Source organism: Humulus lupulus, chromosome 1 (genome assembly GCF_963169125.1).
Source record: "Humulus lupulus chromosome 1, drHumLupu1.1, whole genome shotgun sequence".
NCBI classification, from domain to species: Eukaryota; Viridiplantae; Streptophyta; class Magnoliopsida; order Rosales; family Cannabaceae; genus Humulus; species Humulus lupulus.
The window spans coordinates 195818684-195842578 of record NC_084793.1 but is presented as its reverse complement, the minus strand read 5'-3'; the positions used below and the strand labels follow the sequence as shown (position 1 = coordinate 195842578).

The window sequence follows — 23895 nt, the reverse complement described above, 5'->3', positions numbered from 1 at the left end:
CTGGACATAGGACTGCTACCTTCACTGAAGTTACCAATGCATGGGACTTCAGATGGAGGCGCTACAACGGGTACCGATCAGCCAGGACCGAGAGCTAGAGGTCCTGGACAGTATGAACCCCACGTAGATATTGAAGGACTTGATCCTGAGATTCAACAGATAAGGGAGTTCATGGGACAGATGCAAGATCAACTTGCCACCATGAACCAAGAGCGGGCTACTGCCCAAGAGGCCATTAATTAATGAGGCTTTCGAAAAACAAAAGAGAGATTTCCAAGAATGGATGGATCGACATGCCCGAGAGGTGCAAGCCCGTCAGGAAGACATGGAACTCCGAACTAGGGAGGCTGCTGAATCCATTCACAATTATATGCTACAACAACAGACTTAGGTTATGGCAATTGCAACTGGAACTACTGCTCTCAATCAAAAAAGTCTTGTATTCAGTTTCAGTGATGGAGTCATGAATGGACTAGATGCTCGACCTAAGAATGGGAATCAGGGTCCGACCAGGAGTCATCGATCTTGTCTGGGCGCCTAAGCCAACAACAATAGTCATCACTTATTGGCTGACGAATAGGTTCCTCCAAGAAACTACATAGGACAGGACCAAGCAGGAAACTTTCGGCCGAGATCTTAGGGAAGTGGTCATGACAGAAATATTGGTTCTATAGGACGGGATGGCAACCCCCAAGCACCAGCACCGAATAGGAATGGTCGACCCTGAAACAACCAGCAACAGACTGGTAGGTACAGACAAGACCAAGAGTACTGATCAAGATATATAAAGGAGGAGCCAGAGGTCAGTAGTGCGACAGACCCCACTATGCTGATGGATATGATCATGAAGAGGCAGCAAGCCATGTCCACCAACCGAATAATTAGGATCAGAGGTGTAACTAGCCTGAAGGACCGTTTGTCCCACAAGGGCAGGATGTCTCGATCAACCAACCACCCCAGGGTGGAGGGTTATAAGGAGTACCTCCAGTGTAGGCCGAGTAGATAGCCAAAATGTTGGAGGAAGGCCTCGGCCAAACTTCGTTCAACCGAATGTGCCCAATGGGAGGTGAAGATTCACAAGATGCTCTCAATTGCAGCAGGGAAAACTGGGATTCGAATAACATAGCTCTTGCTGAGCCTGTTCGAGACCCGAGAATGGATGAGGTCCGTAATGTAACACAGCCCCAGGCAGCTGCAAACCCAAACATCTAGGCCCAATTGGATCTATTAACATGATTGGTAAGAGACCTGACAGCCCCCAAGTTGACGAATATTGAAATAGAAAGGCAGAAGAGTTCCTCGTTTTCAGAACGTATTAACTAGCAGCCCATACCTATCAAATTCAAGATGTCAACATGGAATATGTACACTGGGCAAGACAACCCAAGGTCTCATGTTAACAACTTTGAACTACAAACTGATCTCCAGTGGGTTCGGGATGATGCTAGGTGCATGATCTTCCCTCCCACCTTATCGGAAATTTCCCAGCAGTGGTTCTTTAAGCTACAGCCAGGGTCAATTACATCATGGGATGGATTTGTACGCATATTCTATTCCCAAGTTTCTTCGGCAATGCCCCTTCAAATCGAGCCAAATGACCTGGTGGACATAAAACAAAGAGATAATGAAATTTTAAAGGACTAGATTCAATGTTGTATGCAGGAAGCCACCAGAGTGAAATCCCTGAGCGATTATGGTAAATTGATAAGCATCAACTCAGGAATCAAAGTAACAAGTTTATTTTGGAGTGGCTTGAAGAAAAAGTTTGTGCGTACCACCCAGGGATTCCTTAATCAGGTAGAAGAATTTATTAAGCTTGAAGAAGCTGAACAGAAGGTAGATAATCCAATTCAAGCAGCTGCTGGGCAGGGAAAAGCGGAAGTTGGGAATACCACTAACATAGCAGGAGAAAGTAAAATGGGGCCAAAAATGGCAAACGTGGTAATGGAGCAGGAAGTAGCAGTAATCAGAATTACAATAAGAAGGCTAAAACTATCGAGGAGCCCAAACCACAGGAATACATTCCTAAGTTTACTACTTACTCCCCTGTTCGAGTCCCGTGCAGATGTTTTCAATGCTACACTGATGGTCGTACCATACAGAAGACCTCCACCAATGAGGAAGGATGTTAACAGATGGGATATGACTAAATTTTTTCGGTTTCATAATGACTATGGTCATGAAACGAATGAATGTAACCACCTGAAGGAAGAGATAGAATTCCTCATTCGGAAGAACAATGCTCATCTGAAGAGGTATGTACGGCCGACTGATGACCAACATCCTCAGCAACAGTCCCCGCAATAATATCAAGGTTATCAACCTCTCTTACCACAACCAGTCGCTGGTCCACTAGATATGATCTGTGGAGGATCACATTTGGCCGTTAATACCAACAAGGCACGAGAAAAATACGCTTGTTCCCTTAGATACAAGCAGGACGATGATGTACTTGTTGTCCAGGAGAGTACTCCCAAACAGCCTTGCTATGAGTGTGAGCCCATCATATTCAACGAGGAAGACACTGGCCATGTGCGTCATCAACATAAAGACCCTTTGGTTGTGGAAGTCCAAATTTCCAACATGATTGTGGCCCAAACAATGATCGAACATGGTTCATTCGCCAACATCATGTTAAAGAATACTCTGGAGCGAATGAATTCAGGCATCAAAGATCTGGAGTCATGCGAACAGCTGTTGTACGGGTTCACATGAAACGGAACGACCCCAACAAGGAGCATAAGGCTGCCTCTAACAGTGGGAACTCCACCTAAGAGAACCAGTGTCATGGCATTGTTCATTGTAATTGACATTCCTTCTCCATATAATGCCATGATAGGCCGACCAGTCTTGTATGACCTTCGAGTAGTAACTTCAATCTTCCATCTGCTCATCAAATTTCCAACTCAGGTAGGTATCAGGTATCTTAAAGAGAATCAACTGGTAGCTAGGGAGTGCTATAACTCTCAGTGAAAAAAGCAGGAAAGACAGTCTCCACCGCACAGCCTACAGGTTCCAGTAACCAGAAATAGGATGCAGCCCAAAACGGGGGGGAGGACTTAGACCCCCATTTTGGGGATATTGACATAGGGGTGGGCTCAATCGAAGAATTACAATAAGTCCCACTTGACACAGAGCACCTAACTAGGTTTGTCAAGGTAGGGAAAGGGTTGTCTGATTACATAAGATCTGCTCTGATCCAGCTCATTTGTGACAACCAAGATGTATTCGCCTGGTCTCATGATGATATGGTTGGGATCTGCCCAACTATTATAAGCCATGCCCTTAATATCAATACAGATCACTTCAAGCCTGTACAACAAAAAATGAGGTTACTTGATAAAACGAGGGCTAGGGCATTGACGGAGGAGGTGGAAAAACTTTAGAACAGCAATTTCATTAAGAAAACTTTCTATCCAGTATTGGTATCCAATCCTATGATGGTACAAAAGCCCAATGAAAAATGGAGGGTGTGCATAGACTTCTCAAATTTTAATAAAAGCATGCCCAAAAGTCTGCTTCCCACTCCAAAGAATCGACCAGCTGGTGGATGCTATAGCTGGCCATGAAATTTTAACATTTATGGATGCTTACTCGGGGTACAATGAGATAAGCATGCATCCACCCGACAAGGAACACACTAGTTTCCGCACAGACATGAGGCTATAATGTTATAGAGTCATGTCATTCGACCTAAAAAACGTTGGGGCCACATATCAACAGCTGGTAAATCGTATGTTCATATATCAAATTGGAAATAACATGGAGGTCTAAGTTGATGATATGTTGGTGAAGTCCAAAAAGGTTGGGGGCACATTGGTGTCTTGGAGGAATGTTTCAATACTCTAAAGCAGTAGAGAATGAAATTGAACCCCTTGAAATGATCCTTTGGTGTGGGTTCGGGTAAATTTTCAGGGTTTTTAGTGAACTCTAGGGGAATAAAAGCAAACCCCAAGAAAATAAAAGTATTGCTGGACATGCACTCACCAGCCAGGATCAAAGACGAGCAAAGCCTAACAACAGGTATAGCAACACTGAGCAAGTTTGTATCCAAATCAACTGATAAGTGCATTCCATTTTTTAATATCCTTAGGTGTACCAAGAAGTTCGAATGGACCGAGGAGTGCGAACAAGCCTTTCAAGCTCTAAAATAGCAGTTGGCACAACCCCTGATCCTTTCAAAACCTCTGGAATGTGAAGAACTGTGTATATACATGGCAGTGATGGACCACGTTATCAGTGCAGTCCTGGTCATAGAGGAAAACAGAGTCCAACACCCAGTTTACTATGTTAGTAAAGGCTGGTCGGGGTAGAAAGCAGATACCCTTTAATTGAAAATTTTACTTACTGCCTACTCTTGTCTTGCAGAAAACTTCATCCATACTTCCAACCTCATCCCATCAAGGTCCTTACCAACCAAGCATTGCACCAAGTCCTGCAAAATCCGGACACCTCTGGTTGGCTACTGAAATGGTCTATAGAGCTGGGGCAGTATAAAATCACCTACCAGCCTTGAACATCAATTAAAGGTCAGGCTCTAGTAGACTTTGTTGCTGAGTGTGCATGAGTACCAAAAACAGACGATGAAATGACCGAGCAGTCATTAGAATCTTGACCACCGCTCAGTACAGGTGTTGAGCAGAACATCGAACAACCAGAGTCTGGTACTATCCATTCCGAGAATGAATCAAAAGTCTGGAAGCTGCATGTCGACGACTCGCCTACTAAATAACTGCTGGGCCCGGTCTTACACTAATAATGCCTAAAGGGCAACGCATCCATTATGCACTCCATTTTGGATTTAATGCATCTAATAACGAAGTGGAGTACGAAGCATTAATCGTGGGCTTGACGTTAGCAAAAGAAGTGAAGGCTGAATTCTTAGATATATACAGTGATTTGCAGCTTGTTGTCAATTAGGTCCTCGGTGAATACACTGCTCGGGGAGAAAAAATGATACCTTATCTTAGTAAGATCAAGGACCTGCTTGCTCAGTTCAAGAAATACACCATCCAACAAATACCAAGAGAACAAAACACCACATCAGATGCACTGGCCAAACTGGCCAGCAGGACTGTGGTGGCCATGGCCAGCCTGGTTCCTATTGAGTACCTGGCTGAACCCAGTATCAACCTGCCAGAGTAAGTGCTTCTAATAGACAACACTCCATCTTGGATGACCCCAATTGTAGCCTATCTAGAACATGGAACCCTACCTACCAACTGTAATTAGTCTAGAAAAATTGTGAGGAAAGCTTCTCGCTACCTAATCCTAGCTGGTATTATGTACAAAAGGGGATTTTCCATGCCACTGTTGAGATGTGTAAACCAAACAGAATTAGGATGGCAACTGGAGGAGGTACATGAGCGATTCTGTAGAAATCACGCTAGGGTGCAAAGTCTGTCTAAGAAGATTTTAAGGCAAGGCTACTGTAACACCCTACTACCCAGGGACCATTACGCTGTGTATTTTAAACAGTGCTAAACTCACTAACTGAGTCATTTGGCCATAATCGTGTACCTAAATGTGATTTATGGTTTAGGGCTAAAAGTTTTGGTTAAAGATATATACAACGTTTCACTAAAACGTTTACTGTATACATTGGGATCCCAAAATATATTTTAAAGGTTAATTACAATGAAAGATTTACAACCAGCCGACCTAAGCAGAAAAATAGGGTTTAAACCTAGTTCCTTTTTAAACCCTTAGCCGTGGTGGTCGAGCAGCCGCATATGTACACATCGTCACCTAAGCTCTCCAACTCAAGGATGGTCTAACTTTCTTTTGCCTTTACATGCACCACATTGCACCCGTGAGCCGAGGCTCAGCAAGAAAACTCAACATGCTCATAAACAAATAATAACATATCACTAAATCATAATAAGCATGCCTAGCAATAATAACCCTATTCATGCATGCAACCAAGTCCAAATAAATGACTATGGGGTCCTACGCCCTGAGTACATGACTGTGAAGTCAATATGGGGTCTTGCGCCCTAAATAGATGACTGATGAGTCTATCTCTGGGGACCTGCGCTCTAAATAGATGACTAATGTGTCTATCTCAGGGGACCTACGCCTTGAATAGATGACTAATGAGTCTATCTTTGGGTAGGTGACTAATGAGTCACTCTCTGGGGCTCTGCGCCCTAAGCCATATGATGATTCAATCACCTAAGCCTTTTGGCTCTGGCTTTAAGCAAATAGCCTTTAGACTAGACAAGGGCTTTAGTTTAATTCGACCAATGGGTCGGTCAACCATTTAATGCTCATGTTGATTAGATCTAATCATTTTGACTCTGCGTTCAATACGCTAATGCTGCTCTTGACTCGTAGGTCAATTCCATATGACCAATGCTCAGTACTATTGCCAATCATGACTAATAAGTCAAGACTTCACAACCAGTACTAACACCAATTCTGTTTCTGACTAATGAGCCAGTGCCACTAACAAGTAGGCAATGTAACCAGGCATAGATCATATGTCAAATATCCAAATATAGGGCTTTTAGCATGCTTACTCAACAATCACCAGCATAATTATAATAATGAACATTTACAAAGACTCAAGCTCTGATCAATTCCATATTCAATATTCATGTCATGCCCTAATCACATGTATCGCATTCATCACATGCATCACATACTAGGTGCAGTTTTCTTACCTTTGGTCCAAGCACAGGTTACCAATAAACGACCCTCAAGCACGATCCTATTTGCAAGCCCCTAGCAATAACCTAGTCACAACCATAATATAAAACCTCATAAAAAATGAGTAAATAAATACTTTTGAACCAAATCCTAGCCTCCGGGACGTCGAATCCGACTCAACTGGGTAGTAGGATTAATCCCACGCCCTTAAAGTTAAGTTCCCATGACTAAAAACCAAATCTGGGAAAAAATGCACAGGCCAGTCGCGACTTGCCCCCAAGACAGAGAGCCTCTACCTGGGCTTCAGGGTGCGGGCCATGACTTGGCCCCTCTTGGGTCATGGCACGCCCCCCAGGCAGAGCCCTCCTGGCTCCTGGTTCATCCAAATTGTGACTTTCTAGAACAAGGTCGCGACTTGACCACGAAACCAGCCATTTCCTATGGTTTTTCTCATTTAAAATCCTCCAAAAACCTAACAAACACATCCAAATTCCAAAATCAAAGTTCCCAAACATCCCAATTATCCAAAACCATTAAAACCCAAGTCTTAAACCATTCAGAAACTCATCAAAACATAAAATTCAATCAAAGCTTAAAACTTGAAAACTTAAAACTTGGATTACCTTCGATTGAGTCAATTCCCAACTAGATCCTCTGGCTAATAAGCTCCTAATATTCCCTAAAATTGCTATGTCTCGATCCTTGCTTTTGAATCCGAGTCATAAAACTTGAGTTTCCTTCGAAAATGTGTTCTGGTGTCAAAAAGGGAACGAGAGGGAGAGAGAACGTTCTGAATGTTCCTTTTATTTTCTGACAGGTTACTTCAAGCTTAAATAACCTCAAGCAAATCCTAATGCTCAGTGTCCCAAAAATTCCCCCAGGGTAAAATAGCCAAAATTCCCAGAATTTCCCCCTGATCTCACTAACTCCCAATTTATCATCAAATATTTATTCCCATAACCCAATATCCAGGTAATGTGCTAAATAACCAAAATACCCCTTGACTCACTCCGAGTCAAGTATGGATCTCGTTGTGACTTTCCCACTAGCTTGCTCCCTAGCATCGTCTTGTGCCGAGTAACCCAGACATAACCATATAATAATGAAGTACCACACATATACCACATATATGCCAAATATACCCATAACGGGCCAAATTATAAAAAATGTCCAATTAAACATAAATGGGCCCACATGCATATTTAATACACCTAAACATGCATATCAAGTCATATTATAATATTATTCACATGATAATACACATAAATATCATATAATCACATAATTCCATAATTTTCCATCATGGCCCCCTAATCAAGGCCCTAAGCCTTATTAGGAAATTTGGGACGATACAACTACTTCTTGCCAACTATGAAAGAAGATGCCTTGGCATATGTCTGAAGATGTGACAAGTGTCAAAGATTTGCTAAGATACCTCAAGCAGCCCTGAATGAGCTTACTCAGATGCAAAGTCCATGGCCCTTTTCCATTTGGGGAATTGACCTTATTGGTCGGTTACCGAAGGGAAATGGGGGAGTACAGTATGCAATGGTAGCAGTTGATTACTTCACTAAGTGGATTGAAGTTGAACCACTGGCAACCGTCCCCTCAAAAATTGTACTGGACTTTATGGTGAAAAATATAGTATGCGGCATAAAACCAAGATCATAATTTCCAGCTGCTAGCCGAATCCTTAGACCAGATTAAAGAAAGACATGAAAAATCCAACATACGCATGGCTGCCCACCAAAAAAAGGTTTCCCGGTACATCAATTCAGGAGTTAATGAATGAAAGTGTGATGTGGGAGATTTATTCATGTGAAGAATATTCCCAGAAACTTGAGATGCTATCAAACTGGGTGGCCGACACGTACAAGTTACAGAGTTAGTACCACCCGACACGTACAAGTTAGCACAGTACGATGAAGATCTCAAGTTAGTACCTATCCCCCGTTACTAGAATGGAGAACACCTGAGGAAGTACTACCAATAAAGATCACCTTCGAATGATTGTTGGCTGGCCGGTACAGACACGAACTGCCCTGCTACCAACCAGCTTAAGTTAGTTATATTGATTATGCACAGGCACAATTTGCCCCATTAATTGTAATAGTTAATATTTATGAATGGAAGCTACAAGTGTAGCGACGCAGCTTGTATGATTAATTTTTAATCAATAATACATGATTTTTGTCCTTTTTTACAAGCCTTAATTTACAATGATTATCTTGCGAACTAGTGTATATGTCACGGATTGTCGACAGTGTGTGAAACCTTTATAGATTTTTGTAAACCCAAGTGGTTTCGGGCAGGTTATTACGAGCAACTCTGGTCAGTTAGCAAGTGACCAAGAGGAATAACCCAAGAGTTACAAATCCTGCTCGATCACTTGGGGGGCACCATAGTCATACATGGAAAAACAAAGGAAAAAATGTGTAATTAAAAGGACTTAGAAACATTAAATTTTATTAATGTTAAAGTGCTTACACGGTGTTTGGTATGTACCAAGCAACAAAAAGAACCATAAAATGATTCCTATAGATAGGTTGAACATTTTTTGTTTACAACTCATTTGATAGAATTGAACAGCTTCGGTTTATAGATCCGCATAGCTCCAAAGGCAGTATATACAGAGCAGTAATATAAACTAAGGTACGAGCAGATACACAGTCAAATCGAGAAGCATTTCATAGATAAGTGTTAAAATTGCTCGAGATTAAAGGTTGCTCGGATCAACCATACAGTCTTCACAAAAATAAAAGAGTGCTCGAGATTAAAGGCTGCTTGGCTCAGCTATTTTTTGTCCTTGTAAAAATAAAAGAATGGATAGAAATGTTAAGTGCTTCAATGGTCTTGAGGCTGGTCAGGTTGTTGGTCTTGGGGTTGGATGGCAGGCAAGTCTTGATGTTGGTTGGCAGGGACAGAGGTGTCAGTTGAAGCATTTGGACTGGAGGGCGGAGAAAAATCCTTGGGAGTGGGTGTATTAACATGCTCCCCTACATTATCTTGTTCGAAGATAGAGAAAGTCAGATCCTAAACAACGTGAACCTACTCAGTAGCCCCAGTTTGGGCCTCGGCTTGTTCTCGTTTAGTACAGTACTGCATAAACTCATCAAAGGCCTCCCCTATATAGCCATAGTCGACCCCCTTATTGCGCACCCAGAATTCATAGAATGTACTCATGCCAAAAGCCTTGTAGGCCACGGCATCAGTAGCTCTTCCAGGTTTCTCTTCATCAAGGGCCTTTTCCAATTTGTCTCTCTCTTCTTGAATGAATCTCCCCTCGGTAGCACTTCTCATGGCGATGTCCTTCAGCTCTTTCACCCTCCTCTCCAGTCGATTGACGTCCAAGTTCCTTTGTTCAGCAACAGCTTGGAGATCCTCATTATCCTTGGTAACCTGCTTGGTTAGCTGAGTAACCTGAGCTTTTAGAAAATCATTTTCCTCGCAGTCTTTTAGCAAGTCGCTCACCTTCGTGTTCACCACCTTGACCTAGTGGTGAGCATAGCTGAGTGCCATGATACCCTGCAACATTGAAAGAAGGAAGTTAGAGGAATTAACGAAGGTAATAATACCAGGTAGATGGAGCACTTACCATGACAACATCGTGCAAACCAATGTTGTTGATGTTTTCCAAAGATCTGGTGCCCAAGGTAGCAAAGAAGTTGCCCTGGGAGGTGGACACCCTTTTTACATGTCCCTGGTGGATTGCCAAATCCTTCTTCAAAGGATCGTTAACCTTTTCGACAAGGTCCTCAATGACACCTTCCTGAACTCTGCTAAGGGCATGGGACTCTCTTAAAGGTGCGGAGGGGACGGTTCCCTTAGCAGGGGTTACCTTGCTCTTGCCAGATTTTCGCGAGGGAGTCTTCTCAGGAGTCTTTTCAACCTGCTTGGTAGCCTCCCTAGAAGGGTTAGTCTTCTGGTGCTTGGCCGAAGGAATCTCGTTGCTGGGACTATCTTCCTTTTTCTGAGCAAACTTCTTAAAGAAAGCGGATGACATATCTACAAAATAAAAGCTACAAGTTAGAAAGTAGACCAACCAGGGCCAAAATATACAAAAATAAACGGCACACTATAAATAACTGCAAATGGGTGGTGACAGATCACCATCTTTCACTCCCTTCAAGCAGCCGGTAGCCCCAAGTGTAGTATCCTCATCACTGTCTGACAAGTTGAGATCCTTACGCTCAACCAGGATCTTTTTCCCCTTTCCGCATTGGCGGGCAGTGTCAGCTTGAGGGTTTCTCTACTCGGTGGTCTCTCTGATAGAAATTTTAGCCAAACTCCAGGTGCGATGCACGATGCAGGGTATGGCAAAAGGTATAGTGGTGTTTTTTTGTTTCTGGCCGGGCGACACTTGGTTGGGCGATTGTCTACTTGGCAGTTCTTTTCTGGGTGGTGATTTGCTAGGTGACTATTTGGTACTGGGCTTATTGGTGTCAGGGTGACCAGGTCTTTGCGTCTCAATTCCATAGCGGCCACCTTCTGAGCCCGTTTCTCCATTTCTTCAGTAGGCGTCGGATAGTTGAAATGACCGTTGCACTGAAAGGAAAGATGGTTAGTAGTAATGTCTGTAGTGATAAAGTACTGGCTGGCTTGCTCCCCAACCTTGGAAATGGCTTCGGTATTGACCATGTTGACTGAATTTTTGGTCAACTAACATAGAGTTAAATTAATTAATTAGAGAGCTTTCAATTAGACAATCAATGGACCATAAATAAGGCAAAAACCTAATAACTATGAGCAATAAATGACAAACAACACCAGAATTATAGAGGTTCGACCCCAAGGAATGGTAGTGACCTACTTCCTCCTAGATTTGTATAGATCTTAAATGTTTACACAAGATAACTAATGAATATAGGTATACTTCTACGTGTAAAAGACAATACAGAATGATAGAATCTCTGCTAAGTATCAAGCCATGTTGCTCGGTATGTTACTGGTGTTGGTCGGTAGGCTATTTTTTTGTGAACAAGTTTGCATATATATTGTCCCTCTTGCCCAAGAGTCGTGCCTAAGCATAACTGATAGGGAAATATCCTTTTCTTCTTGCAAGTAGTTACACTCCTATTGGTTAGGAGGCTTGATCAAATCTTCAGGGTTGTTAGGCGCTCTTTGCGGGTGGTTGGGCGATTCCTGCAGAGTGTTAATCAGAGAGTGTAACTACTTTCTTCTGAGCAGGTAGGCCTGCTCTTCATACCGATCAACTTCTCTCCTGGCAAGCATACCGAGCAGTGACTGTTATTCATTTTCAAGTGTACTCTGACCAGTCTGCCTATCATACTGACCAGCAAGTTTCTGGTGGTCCTACCGAGCAGCTGAGCTTCTGGGGAGAGCATGTCAAACAGTAACTTGTTCTATACCAACCTACTGGGGGGTCTGCCCAATCTGCTCCATGTGTCCAAGTTTAGTGCCACGTTAGACAAGCCAATTTTTTGGATAACATTTTCCCTCAAGTCTGCAATGGTGCCAAGTAGCATGGAAACTTTCTTCTGGAGGTCACCCCATCTAGCCTGGTTAGGGGTTTATGCTCCTTGCTACGTGGCATAGCATCTTGTGTAATTACTAACCTTAGTATTTCCAAGAAATGACTTTTCACTCCTTCCCGCCTCTTTTTGGAACCATAAATCATCATAATGGTCTTTCACTACCTGTACCGTGCAGTTATCGAAGAGTGGCTGACGTACTCGGCAGTTGAGGCGAGGTAATTGGAGAGTCGCACGTGCTAGTGTGCTAACGTGTCTGGGGAGACGTGCCTGTAGTGACCGAGGGGACTACTGATTGGACGTATGCATTAAATTCCTGCAAGGGAGAGGTCACTCCCTCTTACCTATAAATGGGGGTGCCCTTTACTTTCCTCTTTTTTTTTACCTTCTTCCTTGCTTCAAACAAACCAGAGCCGACCTAGAAACCCTAAGTCTCCATCTCCCAATCTGTCCAAGAGAGCTAGCCTGTACTCTGGTTCCTTCATCGCACAACCTTTACACCACAAACTTGTTTCTGACGCCATACTAGTCCCACAAGTAAGTTTTCCAAACCTCTCTATTTATCTTTGCATTGTGTGTGAAATTCTTTTTTCTCTGTCTGTGTTCTTTATTGTAACCTTGGGTGGTATTTGCGTGTTGCTGGAATCTAGGTTTGAATAAATATTTTGGGTAGTTCTTGGAATGGGCTACTCATAATAGCCTTTGATTCCATGAATGTATGCCTCGCAGTGCCTTTTTTCTAACTGATTTGTGTTTGGTGTTCTTAAAGAACATGAAGAACTGTTCTTGAAAAAAAATTTGATTGTTTTTTTCTTTTTGCATACTTGGAACTTCTTGCTCTTTGATCTTCTCTGTTTCCTGGGTGGTGCTTTTTCCTGTTCGTCATTTTATATTGGTCGGTACAATACAGAATGTATACACAAACCAGAGTTGTTCGGTGCTCTCACCTATTCCTCCCCCCCCCCCCTTTTGTTGTACATGCAAACTGTTGGGGAGGTGATCACCGGGCAAACATTGACTTGTCGCAGCGCTCACTGTGTATAGGCTCCATCCATCCTAGAAAAAATAAAAACTTGTTTCTGCTGGTGTTTATAGCTCGTACAAAGAATACGACCCACGCTGACGATACAGAACTCCCACGTGGCTGCTATGGCACGGGTAATCAAGAAGCACAGCCCACTGACAAAGGGTTGACTGGCTCTGGCCAGGAGGGAAACTCTCAGGTAGAATATGCCATGAAGATTTATACCAAGGCTATTCTAAACCCATCTCAGGAGACGAAGGAACCCCTCTTATACTCAACTCTCGCAAGTACCATCTCTGACAAGCAACTAAGGAATGTCAGGGAACATTTCAGACTTGGGAATGTCACCATTCTCAAACCCACCACCGAGCAGAGAGCAGAGTATTATGGGTCCAGATTCTACGCCTAGAGTAGGTACCATATTATTGTCAGTGCTACCTTGCCCTTACTGCCATACTTTTGAAGTGTTGCATATTACTTTGGGATTTGCCCTACCAAAATTAGCCTGAAAGGTATTATATTTCTATTGGCCTTGTATGTCCTATACAAATCAGAGGGCTAGCAGATACCCTCAACACATGAAATAAATTATTTGTTCGACCTTAAGTCCAATCCCCGCCAGGGTCGCTTAGGGTATTTCTATTTTATCCATAGGGACTCAGACGTTTATCTGGCCAACACTAAAGCTATTTCAAAGGTTGGGGAGTATGCTAGCCAGTATTTTATCACTACCAATATTGATGCCAACCACCTCTCATTTCGGCGCCTACCAAGGAAATGGAGAAACGTGCTCAAAAGTTGGCTGCTATGGAACCAAGCCGTAAAGACCTAGTCACCCTGTCCTTTGAAGAGAAGCTCGTTGCATCTAGGCTCTATCCTAACACTAAGGCGTGGGGTAAGGGCAACACTCCCAGCAAACAATCACCTAGCAAAGACCCACTAAGAAATAAATCGTCCAGCCAAATATCGCCCAGCACGAAACAAAAAAACACCATTGTTCCTTCTGCTGGACCCTATGTTGCACATCGGACCCAGAGTTTGGTTGGCATTTCCATCAAAGAGACCACCGACACGGAAAGAGGTAGGAGATCCTAGTTGAGAGTATGGATCTTGACTTGTCACACAGTGATGGGGATACTCCAATTGAAGCTACTAGTTGTTCAGCGAGAGAAGAGGGTGATTTGACAACGCCTATTTGCACTTATTTATAATCTGTTTATTTATTTCTGCATATTTTGACCCTGCTCGTTCTATTTTCTAACCTCTTGTTTTTGTTTTGTAGATATGTCATCTGCATTCTTTAAAATGTTTTCCAAATGAAAAACTAGCAGTCCAAGTAGTGAGGATCCCTCAGCCAAGTGCCAGAAAATTGACTCTCTTATCGTAGCTACCGGCCAGGTTGAGAAGACTCTTGAGAAGACTCCTTCTCAAAAAAAGGCGCAGACTCAGTTGCGCAAATCTGGCAAGAGCAAAAGACTCCAGTCCGAGGAGGTTATCTATACAACCACTACACCAGAGCCCACCACCTCGAGCAGAGGCCAAGAAGGCGTTGTTGAGGATCTTACCGAGGAGGTCCACGGGCCTTTGAAGAAAGCCATGGCCATCCAGCAAGGACATATCAAAAGGGTTTCCTCCTCTCAAGTTGAATTTATGGATACCCTCGGTTCCAAATCTCTGGAGTACATCACTTGTACTGGTCTCCAGGATGTTGCCAGGGTACGTAATTGATCTGCTTGGTGTTCAACTAATCTTTCTTCTCTGTTACTTGTCCTAAATCCCTTCATTTCATATTGTAGGGCCTGCTGGCTCTCCACTATGCTCATCATTGTGCTAAGGGGGTGAGCAAGCATGTGGTTGGCTTGGTAAAAGAGTTGAGGACAAAGCCTCCCAAGTTGCCCAGCTAACTGAGCAAGTCTGAAATCTTCAACAGACCTCCAAGAAGATTTCCAAAGAAAATGAGGGGCTCAAGACTACTGCCAAGCAGAGGAACTTGGACACCAATCAATTGGAGAGGAGGGTGGAAGAGCTAAAGAACATTTCCATGAGAAATGCTACCGAGGGGATAGTCGTCCAAGAAGAGAGGGATGAACTATCCAAGGCCCTAGATGAAGAGAAAGCTAGAAAGGTTTCTGATGCCGTGGCCTATGAGTCTTTTGGCTTGAGCACTTTCTACGATTTTTGGGTGCGTAATAAGGGGTCAACTACAGCTATCAGAGGGAGACTTTTGATGAGCGTATGTAGTATTGTACTAAATGAGAACAAGTCAAGTCCCATACTGTGTCCACCAAACAGATTCCAGTTGTTCAGGATCCTGCTTTCTCTGTTGCCGAACAAGACAACACTCCTGCTCCCAAAGATTCTTCTTTGCCCTCCAGTCCGAATACTTCAGCCGATTCCTCTGCCCCTGCGGACCAGCCTCAAGACTTTCCAACCGACCAGCCTCAAGACCAACCAACTAACCAGCCCCAAGACCATTGAAACACTTAATATTTCTTTTATTTTTGCAAAGACAAAAAATGGCTGAGCCGAGCAGCTTTTAATCTTGAGCAATCTTAACACTTTGGTAAAAATTGCATGGTTGAGCCAAGAAGCCTTTAATCTCGAGAAATCATAATACTTTTCTATAAAATCCCTCCTCTCATTTTAACTATATATCTGCTTGTGCCTAATATTTTGTTTACTACTCAGCGTATACTGTGTTTGGAGTTGTGCGGTTCTATAAATCGAAGTTGTTCAATTTTTTCGAATGGGTTGTAAACAAAAATTGTTCAACCCTATCTATTGCAATTATTTTATTGCTCTTTTTTTTTCCTAACATATACTGAGGAACGTGTGAGCACTTTAACATTAATAAAAATTAATGTTTCTAAGTCTTTTTAATTACTTGATTTTTCCTTTGCCAGTCCATGTATGACTATGGTGCCCCCCAAGTGACCAAGCAGGATTCATAACTCTTGAGTTATCCTCTTGGTCACTTGCTAACTGACCAGAGTTTCACGTGATAACTTGACCGAGACCAATTGGGTTTGCAAAAACCTACAAAGGTTTCATACACTGCCGAAAATTCGTGAAGTAAATCACTAGTTAGCAAGATAATCATGATAAAGTAATGCTTGTAAAAATGGACAAAATCATGTCTTACTGATTAAAAATTAACCATACAAGCTGCATCGCTACACTATAGCTTACATTCATAAATATTAATTATTACAATAAATGGGCAAATCGTGCCTGTGCATAATTAATAAAGCAAACTTTGGCTGGTCAGTGGTAGGGGCAATCCGTGCCTGTACCAGCCAGTCAATGATCACTTAAAAGTAATCTTTATTGGTAGTACTTCCTTAGGTGTTCCCCATTCCAATAACGGGGGATAGGTAATAACTGGAGATCCTGGTCATACCGTGCTAGCTTGTATGTGCATAGTGGTACTATCTCCGTGACATGGTAAGGGCCTTTCCAGCTTGGCCCTAGCACTCCTACTGAGGCATCTTGAGTTTCTGGGAATATTCTTCGCATGACTAGATCCCCCATGTCAAAATTTCATTCCTTAACTCTAGAATTGATGTACTGGGAAACTCTTTGATGATAGGCAGCCAGGCGTATGTTGGACTTTCTGCGTTTTTCTTCAAATTGGTCCAACCATTCGGCTAGCAGCTGGTGGTTATGTTCTTGGTCGTATGTCACATGCCGATGAGATGGGGGGGGGGGGGGGGGTGGGGTTACTTCAACTGGCAACATTGCGTCATAACCATAAGTGAGTGCAAATAGGGTATCACCAGTAGTTGTTTGCTCGGTAATCCTGTATGACCAGAGTACTTCAAGCAATTTCTTAGGCCAGTTTCGTTTAGCCTCTTCTAGACGCTTCTTCCTAGTGTCTTTGAGAGTCTTGTTAACTGCTTCTACTTGCCCATTGGCTTGAAGGTGCGAAATTGCTGAAAAGCTTTTTGTGATGCCATGCCTAGCGCATAAATCAGTGAATTGTTGGCTATCAAACTGGGTGCCGTTGTCGGAGACTATCTTCTGGAGTAGACCAAATTTGTAAATTATATTCTTCACACAACGTCTAGTACTTTTTTGGAAGTGATGGTTTCCAGTGGCTCGACTTTCGTCCACTTGGTGAAGTAATCAACCACCACGACTGGATACTGTACTCCCCCCTTTCCATTTGGCAACCGACCAATAAGGTCAATTCCCCAATGGCAAAGGGCCATGGACTTTTCATTTGAGTAAGCTCATTTGGGGCGGCTGATAACTTCATTTTAATGTCGTTTTAAAATGTGTTCTTGTGGTAATCTTGAGTCTTTATGTTTGTTTTGTGCAAGATTACACTTTTGTTTATCTTTGTTGTAGGTTGGTGCGTTGAATAATGAGAAAAATGTAAAAAGAAGTGAAAATGGTGGGAAAACGAAGCACTTGGTGGTTGTTTGACTCAAAATGGTGCTAAGGACGAGTAAAAATCAGTTTTTGATGAAGAAATGAGGTTTAAAAACTTAAATTGAGAAATAATGGAATTAGAGCCGCAACTAAAAGTTTAGGGTCGCAACTCTAGGCAACTCAGAAACACAAAGCTGCTAAAGGGAATTAGAGCCACAACATGCCCTAATAAGTCGCGGCACTAGGGAAAGTAAGAGGCTAAGGCAAGGGTGCATCGAAGACATGGGCTGAGTTGCTAAAGGGAATTGATATGCCTGAGTTGCGACGCTTGAAGATATATGCTGATTTTGAGAGCCTTTAAAAATTGACACGGTTTGCGACCCAGAGAAGGCCAAGTCGCGGCTCGCCTATGAAAAACAAGGCATTTGTGATTTTTTTTACTATAAATTTAGACTTAGGATTTAATTAGATCATTAGGTCAGATTTTAATTACGTTTTTAGAGATTAATTTTGATTCTTAGACTAGTTTTTCTGCACTTTTATATTTTTTTCTTTCTTCTTCAAGTTTTGAGTCTTATGTTTCTGAATTATTATTTTGTTGATTTAGTCATGTCTGATATGAACTAAACATTTTTATCTAGGGTTTAATGTAGTCACTTGGATTTATATTTAATTTAATTATGATGTTCTATTGATTGTTCTTCTCTATTCTAATCTATATAATGTTTGCTTAATGCTAGTAAATACATGATCAATATTTGCTTGATTTATGATTTTGATTCAAAATTCGAAAGATGAGAATTGAATATGCTATTGTTATATATACATAGGTTACATATTGGACGAAAGTACATGTATGGCTTGTTTAGTAATTAGGTTTCTATGCTTAATGTTTGCTATATGTTTAAGTTTATCACAGAGATGTAGAAAACCTGCATATAGGATGAGATCTTATATCTTGAAAAAGAATAGAAATCGATTATGTTAACCTGCTATTAGAATAGAAAGAATGAAATTTAAAACTAATTAATAAAATTAGTAGAATGAAAAGTTGATGAAGTTAATACCCTTGGTCTTTTTAATATTGATTTTCATCTTTTAATTAGTTATTTTTGTTCATAGTTTTTTTTTAATTTTAAAATTAGATTTATTGATCTAAATTTTATCATCCAAATAGAAATCAAAGAAAAATTATTGGTAATTGGTTAATAGTCTTTGTGGGAACGATACTCTATTTATCATCTATATTACTTGAATCGAATGTGTGCACTGGCGTACGTATTTTAACGATCAAGTTTTTGGTGCTGTTGCCAGGGACTTAATTTCCAATATCAAAATTAATTGTTGTTTGTTCTGATTTGGTTTCTATATTTTACACTTATTCAAATCGAGGTTGTTGTTTGTTTCAGGAATTGTTCGTATATGCGAGGAAGTAGACAAAAGGAAATCATACTGATAGATCTTGAAATTGAGAGGACGTGCATACAAAATCGAAAGATAAAGAAAAGGATGGACTTTGCCATGGCTAGGAATGCAAATAACGTTGTCATCAACAATGAAAATATGGGTAATGTAGCTGAATCCGATCCTCCATTGAGAAACTATGTACTCCCTACTGTTACGGGGATACCCTCCTACTGTTGAGGCAAATAATTTTGAGATAAAACCCTCAATTATTCAGATGGTATAGAATTGTGTACAATTTGGGGGGTTACTAAATGAGGATCCAAATCTCCATATCACAAACTTTTTAGAGCTATGTGCGACATTCAAAATGAATGGGGTGAGTAAAGATGTTGTAAGATTAAGATTATTCCCGTTTTCACTAAGAGACAAAGCTACGAGTTGGTTGAAGTCATTACAAGCCAACTCTACAGTTACTTGGGAAGACTTGGCTCAGAAATTCCTTGGTAAATATTTTCCTCCTGCGAAGTGAGCCAAAATAAGAGGAGAGATTAATAACTTCCATCAACTAGATGGAGAGTCTTTATATGATGCATGGGAATGTTTTAAAGAGTCGCAAAGGAAATGCCCACATTATGGAATAGAAAAGTGGTTGCTAGTTCATACATTTACAATGGTTTGGGAGGAAACAAAAGGACAATTATAGATGCAGCATCGGGAGGAGCGTTATGAGAAAAATCACTATTGAAGCATATGAATTATTGGAAGAGATGGCCATGAATAACTATAATTGGCCTACTGAGCATGAGAATAAGAATGTAGCAGGAGTCTTAGAGGTTGATCCAATTGCTTTATTGACCTCTCAAGTGGCATCTCTAACCAAGCAATTACAGCAGAATAACCTCGCCGCACAAGCAATGCAAGTATAGAATGTTGTGAGTTGTGAGATTTTTGGGGGACCGCATTCATATGAACATTGCCCGAGCACAGCTAGTTTCTCAACAGACATAAATAATATGCCTTTGGAACAGGTACAGGTTATTGGTAACTTTTCAAGACCTGCACCCAACACCTACTCTAATTCATATACTCCTGCATTGAAAAATCACCCTAATCTATCTTGGAAAAATAATCAAGGGTTACAACCGCAGTACCCACCTCAACAACCCCCTCATCAACCGACTTATGGATTACATTCTAGACCTTATTATGATCCAAACCCACACCCATCTCATCCACCACCACTTCCTCAAATGCACCCACCAACAATGTAGTCATACCAATTAAATCAATTCATGACAGAGACAATGTTTGCAATCAGGAATTTGGAGACACAAATAGGTCAATTGGCTAAAAAAAAATCTAGTAGACAACAAGGGAATTTACCTAGTACCATAGAGGTAAATCCTAAAGAGCAATGTCAAGCTGTCACTCTGAGGAGTGGGCCTAAGTATGATGGACCTACAATAGATGACAAGGGGAAGAAGACAGAGGATCAACATGTTACTAGTCCAATATAAGAGGAGGTTACTGAAGACCTTCCAAAGACAGAAAAGCCAAAACACATCGAGCCTACACCAAGGATTCCATATCCTCAATAGTTTCGAAAGGCCAATCTTGACAAACAATTCTCCAAATTTCTTGAGGGATTTAAGAAACTTCATATTAACATCCTGTAACGCCCTACTTCCTTAGAGCCGTTACTAAGTGAGTTTTTTTTTTTTAGACAAAACAGTGTGCAATGGACTCGCTAACCGAGGTTTTGAAACAAAAGTGTGACTAATTAAAAGTTAAGGCTGTAATCTTTGAAAATGCGTCATTTCATTAAAACTTCTATTATTAAACATTTGGGATCCCAAAATAAGGTTTGAAAACTAATTACATCTTGAAATAAGGTTACAGTTGAGAAATCATAAAATCATAGATTATTACAGCCATTTTCGAATAAACCCCCAACCAAAGCAGTCGGGCAGACCAAACATGTACACGTCGCTTCACGCTCTCCGTACTCATGGTTGGTTGACTCAGTCATTGCCCTTACCTGCAACACAGAGCACCCGTGAGCCGAAGCCCAGCAAGAAAACTCATGCAGAACATAACATATGCAATGTATACAGTTTTATCATAACAGATAATCCACAAATAGATAAGTCAACCATTTAGACTAAGCAAACACATGTATCCACCGGGCCCCGCCCTGATTATAGCATAACACATGAATCCACCGAGCCCCGCCCTGATTATAACATAACACATGAATCCACCGGGCCCCGCCCTGATTATAGCATCCCATGTGCTAGGTGTTACTTTCGGCCCACGGCCGCCCCGGCTTACGCCGTACTCGGCCCTTGCCGCTCATTTCATCATAATCACACATATAGTACATTCGAAATAATCATTCACACACATCATGATTCATTTAAGGTTTAAACATTTGCACATAATACAATCTGGGGCCATGCCCTAACCTCGGGTGTTATAGTTTTCTTACCTTTTCAATCAATAGCTTAGATCACCTGACTCCTTGAGCACGATCCCACCCAAGCCTTAGCGCACACCTAGGCACAAACATAGGTCAAAGTCAACACCGAACCCCAAGTCCGAATACCTAGCCTCGGGACCAATCCCGAGCCCCCGGGAAGTCCCAAATCCCCAAAACAAAGTGGCGGAAACAAGCCCCGAACCCTAGGTCAAAATCCCTCATGAAAACTCAAAAATTCCCCTCTGTGAACAGTGCAGCGCTACAGCGCTCTAAAGAGGGCGCTGTAGCGCTACAAGCAGAACACCCCTCCAGAAATAGGGACTAGCGCTACAGCGCCCACTGACTAGCGCTGTAGCGCTAGTTGCAGCCCAGAAATCCCAAAATCGCATTTCTGCGATTTCTTTCACCCAATCTCAAACCAAACTTCCCCAAATCTTTATCAAACTCAAAATCAAGCTTATGAACACTCTCCATTCATCCCAAGCATCCCAAATCCTCAAATCCCAAGATCATTTATCCCAAATCTCAAAATCTACCATGAACAACCCTAAACCAGAAATTCATGCAAACCACAAAGATAAAGTCTTAGAAATCATACCATTGCTGCAAATTTCGACCTTGAATCAACCCTAGGCCTCCTTAGCTTGCTCTCCCTCAAAGCTTGCCCAGAAATCCCCTGAGATTCCCATCAATCCAGCTCAAAACACAGCTCAAACCATCAAAACCCTTAAAACCGAAAATCTCTAAAACTTACCTCAAACATTGATGTGTTCTTGCCAAATCTTCAAGTCTAACCCAAGATCCTTGGTGCTCAGCCTATCCTTGCTCTCCACTAAGCTTTGCCCCAAGAAATTTGAAGAGAAGAGGTGCTAGAACCCCAAACTGATCCCTTCGAAACCCATCTGTTTTTCTCTCTTTCTTTCTTTCTTTTCCTTCCTTTCTTTTCAGCCTATACCCTTTTCTACAAAACCCACTAAGTGTATAAAACCTCTCTTAACCTATCTCAAAGCCAAATGACCAAAACGCCCTCCCTATAAATTCTAAATCCTTTTGATCAAGTAGGGCCATTTTAGTCATTCACCCAATTCCCGCTAATCCTCAAGTGTCTCTAATATTTTCCCGTTGCTTCCCAATACCTGATGTGGATGCCGAAAATCCACCAAATAAGAAAAACACACAAAAGAAGTTTCTAGTCCCTTAAAGAAGTAAATAGCTAAGGGGCACCAAGGGCGCCAAGTACGCAATGAAGGCAGAAGGTAATTATAGGACATCGAAGTGTTAGACACTCGCAGAGCTCTAGGCCTCATGAGGTCATTCCAGGCCTCCAAGCTGCATCACCTTGTTAGACGTGTTTGTCATGCACACATGGCCCTTATCCGTGCCCCTCGAAGTTAAGGCCCCAGCCTCGCGAACACCACTCCAGCAGCACCCCGCGCATGCCAACACCTCATGCGCCTAGCCTTGCCCCGAGGTGTCCCACACCAAGGACCTCACGCCAAGAAGACATTTCTCACCTAAGATGTATCCCATGTCTCATCAAGGCATGCGCCTCGCGCCCCGCGCGCACCAGGGGCCTCGCGCACCAGGGGCCTCGCGCCCCGCGCGCACCAAGGGCCTCGCGCCCGCGCGCCCATGCGCCTTGCGCCTCGCGCCCCGCGCGCACCAGGGGTCTCGCGCCCGCGCATGCGCCTCGCGCCCCGCGCGCACTAGGGGCCTCGCGCTCCGCGCGCCCATGCGCCTCGCGCCTTGCGCCCCATGTGCACCAGGGGCCTTGCGCCCCACGTGCACCAAGGGCCTCGCGCCCCGCGCGCCCATGCGCCTCGCGCCCCGCGCGCACCAGGGGCCTCGCGCCCCGCGCGCACCAGGGGCTCGCAATGAGGTATGGCCTTGCCCATGGCCTCGACCATGGCCTCGTCCATGGCTTCGCCCATGGCCTCGCCCACGGCTTCGTCCATGGCCTCGCCCACGGCTTCGCCCATGGCCTCGACCATGGCCTCGTCCATGGCTTCGCCCATGGCCTCGCCCACGGCTTCGTCCATGGCCTCGCCCACGGCTTCGCCCATGGCCTCGTCCATGGCCTCGTCCATGGCTTCGCCCATGGCCTCGTCCATGGCCTCGCCCATGGCCTCGGCCATGGCCTCGTCCATGGCCTCACCCATGGCCTCGCCCATGGCCTCTCCCATGGCCTCGCCCATGGCCCCGCCCATGGCCTCGCCCATGGCCTCGCCCATGGCCTCGCCCATGGCCTTGGAGGTGAGAATACTCACAAAGGGCAAGGTACATGCATGAATATGGAATGTGCCTACAAACCTAAAGAAGTCAAAGTACGGATATAGTACCCTTACCAGACAAGTAGTGGGAATGCCAGGAGTGGTTATGCAAGAATAGGAGTTATGGTCCGTACGTCTACGGCCATGGGTCAGAGCCGACACCACTACCTCCTGCGCCACTACGCCTGCCACCACGCA

At 43.1% G+C, this 23895-nt stretch overlaps 1 non-coding gene across 1 annotated transcript; it reads right to left on the bottom strand.

Annotated features, from left to right (window-relative positions):
• Positions 1–19480: 19480 nt before the first annotated feature.
• Positions 19481–19587, bottom strand: LOC133813665 (small nucleolar RNA R71). Its single transcript, XR_009884671.1, has one exon. It is a non-coding gene; the product is annotated as a small nucleolar RNA R71 (small nucleolar RNA).
• Between the last annotated feature and the right edge of the window lie 4308 nt (positions 19588–23895).